Here is a 7,078-nt window from a genome sequence, read left to right as displayed (position 1 = left end):
GGGTCTTGGAGTAAGGAGGAGGAAATTATCAATCTCCTCCCAGAAAAGAGGAGGAGGAAACCCAGTCATCAACACAACACTTTCTAGCTCTTCACTTGAGGCTGACTGTTGAGTGTTTGTTCATACAGTCCTCCTCTCTGTCCGCTTCCAGCTTTGTCTTTAGAAAGACCCTAGAGCCTCCCTTAGGTGTGCAGAGGAAGGGTGAACATAACACCATGGAAAATGTGGCAGATACCAGGAAGTTTTTTTTGATAATAATTTTAACTATTATTAACAAGGTCTGTATTAATAAGGTAATATGGACTCTTAGCGTTAGTAGCTTTGTATCTGGATTATTAGTAACTGCTTATTGTATCTTAGTTAGACCTCAGATTTAAAGTAGACCAATAGTAAACTCTTGGCTTTCTATATAAGATGTGTTCCCCCTTTTGGTCATAATTACCTTCTCAGTATAAAACCACACAGAAAGTATATGATAGAAGTGAATTTTTCAGAAAATATTTTGAACCTGCATTAAATAGTGCATTATCTTATACTTAGTGAGTCTGTCAGGAAAGGACTGGGGTTTTTCATCTCAAGAAAACTTATTCATTTAACATTTATCAATTACTTTTCCTCTTAAAATGCCAGTGAGAACTAATTGTGAATGTTCTTTTATACATTTTTTCACTGAAAAAAAACTGGTCAAGAGAAAGATTTGTTTTCAACAAAATCTAATCACCTATAAATCTGGGTTTATAAATTACAGATAATAAAAACATGAATTACATTTATGTATGTAAAAATAAAAAGGAAAGAAAGGAGGGAAGGGGGAGGGAAGATGGAGGGAAGATTTAATGGTTTGTTACATTTACAAAGTCAAGTACACAAGTTAGAAAATTCTGCTGTTAAGACTTCCTGCACAAACACAACTCTCTTCTCTCTTATCTTATATATGCAATTATTAGTAATATAATAATGTGGAGAGTTTTTCTTCCCCTACAGGATCTTGCCTTATACTTTGCACAGAATGCTGAACAAAGCCAGAAAAATCTTGAAGAGGTAAGATAAGCAAGACAATTTCTACCAAAAGATTAAAAAAATGCAACATCTTGTGGCATGTCATTTACACACTTCTAGGTTCCTAATAAGATTTGGAGTCCTGAGCAGAATGCCTGGCTTCTTTATGTAGTCAGAATAGCAAAATATTCAATAGGGGGTCTACAAATTCTAACATTCTGGGTAACAAGCACCAAAAATCAGCCTAACAGCAAATATGTTGGAGAAAAATATACCTTGAGCTCCACTTCTCCCAGTCATCTTACTCTATATTGCAGATGGATTTCCATCTCTAACTGAGAATCACATCCTTGGTATCTCTTTTGGAGTTTGACATGTAGGTTAATTGTCTCTCCAAGTCTCAGCTGGAGACAGAACAGTAATAGTGATGTCTGTAGACTTCTTTTTATTTTAGAACTTATTGGTGAGATCTTGCATTCAGTTATTTCGAAGATTATTTCACGACGAGAGGGCTAGAGCACTTATGGGAAAAGTTGTAGAAGGGGCTGAAGTGGTCACTTCATAAAGCCTTCCAGGACAAGCCACATACAGACTGACACAGGAACAGATCATTAGACCAACAGTGTTGGGGAAAACTATTGTCTTTAGACATTAATGCCCTCAGGATAAACAGTAGATTTTATGGCTTGACTTTTAAAATTGATTGACTAGAGTAGGCAGGACACATAAAACTCTCTATACATGTGAGCCCTAAGTAATTGATAGTATTCACTCACGTATGCTTGTCTCCCCTTCACCACATGTGGTAAAGCAAAATATAGCATCATGTAGCTTTTAACAGCTTTTGTAGCAGCTCATAATTTTTCACATGTAACAGGTATTTCTGACTGCTGTGTATAAAGCTGAAGCAGGAAATATATATGAAAAATATTTTAGTAGTTATGGCAACCACTGTTAGAAAGCAGGCGTTGGATAAAATGTGTGTGTTGTATCATAACAGATTTGTATTGTTTCCTAATCCTAGACAAATTGAGTTGTTGTCTAGCTGAATACCAATTTAATGTTTTGCTTCCATTTTTTTAAAAAATGGAGTTGATATATGATATCATTTTGCTTACTAAAAAGAAATCTTAGATTTAGTGGGGAGTAGCAAGGAAATACTGCTGCCATATTAATATACTTACAGGTATTTCCTTGGAACATCAGAATTACCATTTTAGATATCAGTGGAAGAAATCCTTCAGTTCTATTAATTTTCAACATGAATATTTAAGAAACACAGACATCAACTCTTCAGAATCACAAAATCCTTGATTAAGAGGTCAGATCATCTAGTCAAACCACTCAAGGAAGGTTAAATATAACTGAATGTTCCTACTTATCTGTATTGCACTTGTCCTTTAAAAAAATCCAAGAAAGAAATTCTTCTTAATAATATTTTTATATTTATTATTCGGAGTAAGTTGAGCAGAAATTAAAAATATTTAACAAGTCACTGGATCCCACACTGCATGGAGAACCCTGATTAATCCAGAGAGTTTGATCTCTGCATTTTTCTGGTATTAGCATATTCTGTCAGAAAAGACATTAGAAGTTGTAATTTTCTGTATTTTGTCAGAGGAGGATTGCAGAAAAACCATTAGGAATATTTACATTTATTCCTAAGTCTCTAATAGTCTTACTGCTCTATGACAAAGTCACATTAGATAGGATTAATCTGAGCAGCTGTAGATTTATCCTAAAACAGATGTCTAACATAGGTCAGAAGAATCGTATCTCTAAGTGATTAACTGTCTCCAGTATAAAGGAAGCTTAGGATAACTACCTCATATGTAGAAGTCTACATCGTCAATGCCTAAAGTTAGGTGAAAGAAATCCTGTCTTGTAGCTTTGAAATACGTGGCTCAAGCACTTGAGTACTGGTTTCATAACTAGATTAAAAAGATAACTGATTGGGCAGCTAGTAGTGGTGTGTACGGAAACAGGCAAAATTTATTGAACTCATCTGAAGTAGAGGTTACTGGCATTATATTATCTTATTTTTTTCAGTGATCACTGATGACTCCTGATAGTGCTGGCAGCCTTTTCAGCAATCAGTGAATTGGTAATTCCCATGGGGAGACATAACTATGAGTAGGCTAATTTTCAGGCTACAGAGACTACATATGGGTGGTTTTCTTCTGCCTGAGTAGCCATTTGACAGGTTGTGAAATGGGAGCTAAGTACTGATGAAGCTGAGAATAGCTGTCCACGAGAAAACATGTAAATGCCTGTAGGAATATGAGAAAATTGAAAATAAACTTATGGTCACTGAGAAACAAAATATTTGAAATAAATAAACTGCTCTTTACATTACAGTTGCACATATATTACATGTAAAGCTAGAGTAAAACTTAAAATGCTACACAGATCCTAGACATAGCAGAAGTTTTTCAGGTCTGAATCAGAAGTCTTAGCATTCTAACTTAATGAACAAAAGGCAGAGTTTGGTTTTGGGCTAACAGGCAGTGTAAATATAACTCTTCTACTTAATAAAAATTAAAATGCTATTTGTGTTCACAGGCACAATGAACTTCCTCACTTTAACATAATCCTGGTCAGATATCTAATAAACAATATATGGGTTATTATTCTTCCTTAGGGCCAGGAGTGAAAACAGCTGTTTGTAAAGTCCTCTCTTTTCCTTTTTTTTTTCTAATATTGGAGTGATTCTGGTGAAAAAAAGTCTGTATGTGTAGAGAAATTAAATATATAACACATATATTGGCTCCTTCCCAGGTGAATTCAGTCACTGTAAAAAAATTACATGTTGTATTCAAAGTTATTCCAAGAATAATTATATAAATATATTAATAAAATAATTCACCTTTTTTCCTCTCTCTGTGGCATTTTGGGAAACACAATAGGCACACCTTGTTGTGACAGATCGGTCTTAGAGGGAAAGTGACAGCAGGGATCTTGAGTAGGAGGCCTTCCAGACCAGCACAGCAATGTAAGGTTCAGCAGCATCTGGCAAGTTGCTGGTGATTCCTGGGCTCAAGTGTCAGGATCAGCCTGTAAATTGCAGGAAATGAGTTTCCAATGCATAAAAGTCTTTATATAACCTCCATCCTGAAGGTTTACACCTTGTAATCAAAGAGCTAGCATGGGCCTGAAATCTGAAAGCTTCTGTTGGAGCCATGGTGGATGTTGCTTTGGAACTGAACTGTTTAACTTGCTGGTCTTTAGCAAGGCAGCCATTCGTTGAGATTACTGGTGAAGTAGGATGCCGTTGACCCACTCTGAAGCTGTTGAAGTGAGGTTAAAACTTAAGACTGGTATTTCCTAGGGCTGAATCAGTGTGACTGATGTGAGGCATCTTGTACTTTGTTGATCCTGGATCTTAGTGGGAACATGAAAAAGAATATTTGCCTGAGGGGAGGGGCCAAGGATGATAGGCTCTCAGGCTTCTGTGATGAGTAATGGAGATGCAAATTCTATGCTGGCTGAAGTTTTTGGAGTTTAAAATAGCATTGCTTTCAGTAACAGTGATGTTTTCTTTGTACCAGGTGTTAAACATGGGAAAGATGAAGGTCGCTATGCATGTTTTTATCTTGCCTGGTTGCATTCAGCAGGGCATGGTGAGCACTGAAACAGGAAAGATTGCAAGATATATTGAAATGAATTTTGGGGGAAAATGAGTGAGCTGGGATTAAACAGCAATACTATACCAACACTGAGCGTGGCAAGAGGGTCTTCATGAACATCACAGTTGCCTTTTCTCCAGATCTTCTCACTTACCTTCTCACCTGGATTTCACGGCAAAGAGTATGTTCATGATAGATGTCCCAGCCCGTACCAGTCTGTATGATGTGGCACAGCCCGATACAGATGCAGCATCTTCTACTGCTTAGAACAAGCTCTCTGAATGTACCAAAATATGTCTTAAATGCATCCCACTGCACAAATTAGAAAGACACAGCATGAAAAGTTGCATCATTGATGTTTTATTTGGATTTAAAAATAGGAGGCACAGAGAGGAAATTTGCCTTATCTATCTTCTGTCTTCCTCCTCACATATGTTTACTCCCAAGTGTACTTCAATAAAAGTAAATTACCAGTACCTTTTTCCTTTGGGGAACTTTTGAAGAGGAAGAAACTTTGCACAAAATATTGTTCATTGAATGGTGGGTACTATTTCTTTTTTGGTTAAATGTACACTGCAGCTCCTAGTAAAGTAAAAGGGAATAACTATTGTCATGGTTTAACCCCAGTCAGCAACTAGGCACCACACAGCCGCTCACTCACTTCTGCCCCACCCAGTGGGGTGGGGGATAGAATTGGGAAAAAAAGTAAAACTAGTGGGTTGAGATAAGAACAGTTTAATAGAATAGAAAGGAAGAAAATAATAATAATAACAATAATAAAAGGATCAGAATATACAAAAAAAGTGATTCACAATGCAGTTGCTCACCACATGCCTACTGATGCCCAGTTAGCTCCCAAGCAGCGATCCCTCCCCAGGCCAACTACTCCCAATTTATATACTAGACATGACATCACATGGTATGAAAAAGGAATACCCCTCTGGCCAGTTGGGGTCAGCTGCCCTGGCTGTGTCCCCTCCCGACTTCTTGTGGCCCTCCAGCCTTCTTGCTGGCTGGGCATGAGAAGGTGAAAAATCCTTGACTTCAGACTAAACACTACTCAGCAACAACTGAAAACATCAGTGTGTTATCACCATTCTTCTCATACTGAATCCAAAACATAACACTGTACCAGGTACTAGAAAGAAAATTAACTCTATCCCAGCCCAAACCAGGACAACCATATAACTTGTTACATATTAGCAGGAGAATGAGCTGCTAAACTTATTCACACTCTGTGTATAGACACAAAACACCCTAACTTAGTATGTTCTTGATAAGTTGCAAGTTATAGCTTTCTACCCTAGTTTAGTTGATGTGGTGTGTGTATAACTTGTACAAATAGACAGCCAAGTGATACACCTTACTTCTGCCAAGGTAACATGCCATGTCCTCAGTCCTCATTAGAATTACAATGAAAAGAGCCCTAAAAAGAGTTTTTATAAACCCTCTATGCACATTTAATGTACTTGTCAAATGAGAAAACTGTCTGGCTGCAGCATTATTGCAGATCTTGGCAAGTGTAGGTCCACTGATACCTGTACTGTTATACATGCATAAAAGAGATGATGCAGTTTTAGAATAAACTTCTTTAAAACATTAAGAATACTAGCCTCAAATACTGTGTACAATTTCGAACATGGTTTCTGCATTTTGTATGTGATCATCCCTCACTCTGCATAACATTTTAAAATAGAAGGCTTCAGTAGTTTGGTTTTGGCCTTGACATTTGACCTGGCAAAAAAGAGTCCAGTTAGAGATTTTTCTGATTGCGATTTAATGATTTGAACTGGTTTCAGTACAGACTGGGAAATAACAAATATTTCTTTCATAAGCAGACAGAAAATAATCTCTTGGTAACTTTAGAACATATTTTAGTGGCTGTTCACCATAGCCATCAACTGGTCATCTACGTTTCTGATTATTAAATTTTAAAGAGTCTGACAGTCTGAGACATAAAGAATTAATATAATTCTATATCACAGCTGTAAAAGACTAAGATTTTTATTCCTCTGTTGTATCAGCCAAATTAGAAATACAAAGTTTGTTTCTAGTGGGGAACTATGCAGCCCACTCTAAGGTTTTTGCATTATGTTATACCAAGTACCTCTGAGTGTGAAGAAATGCTGCTTCTTTTTGCCATTGCACTACTTTTCAAACCAGCATTCTTTTCAGCCATGCATATAAAAGCAACTATAAATCTGTAGCATTACCTTCATTGATTAATGAAATAATTATTATCTCACTATTAAATGAGTTAGTTCATGCTTCCTACACCCTTTCAAACACAGCATAACCTGCACTGAGAAATCTCTATTCAGAAACCATTATTTGATGGATAAATCTGGCTGGTTACCAAAAACACTCAAGCTTCTCCTTTTCAGATAAGATCTTTGAAAAGAAGGTGCAGGAGCCAACTCCAGTAACACAAGACTACTGCATAAATTATGGAA

The sequence above is a fragment of the Haliaeetus albicilla genome, chromosome 15, assembly GCF_947461875.1.
Source record: "Haliaeetus albicilla chromosome 15, bHalAlb1.1, whole genome shotgun sequence".
Classification (NCBI taxonomy): Eukaryota; Metazoa; Chordata; class Aves; order Accipitriformes; family Accipitridae; genus Haliaeetus; species Haliaeetus albicilla.
Note: the sequence above shows the minus strand (reverse complement) of the source record.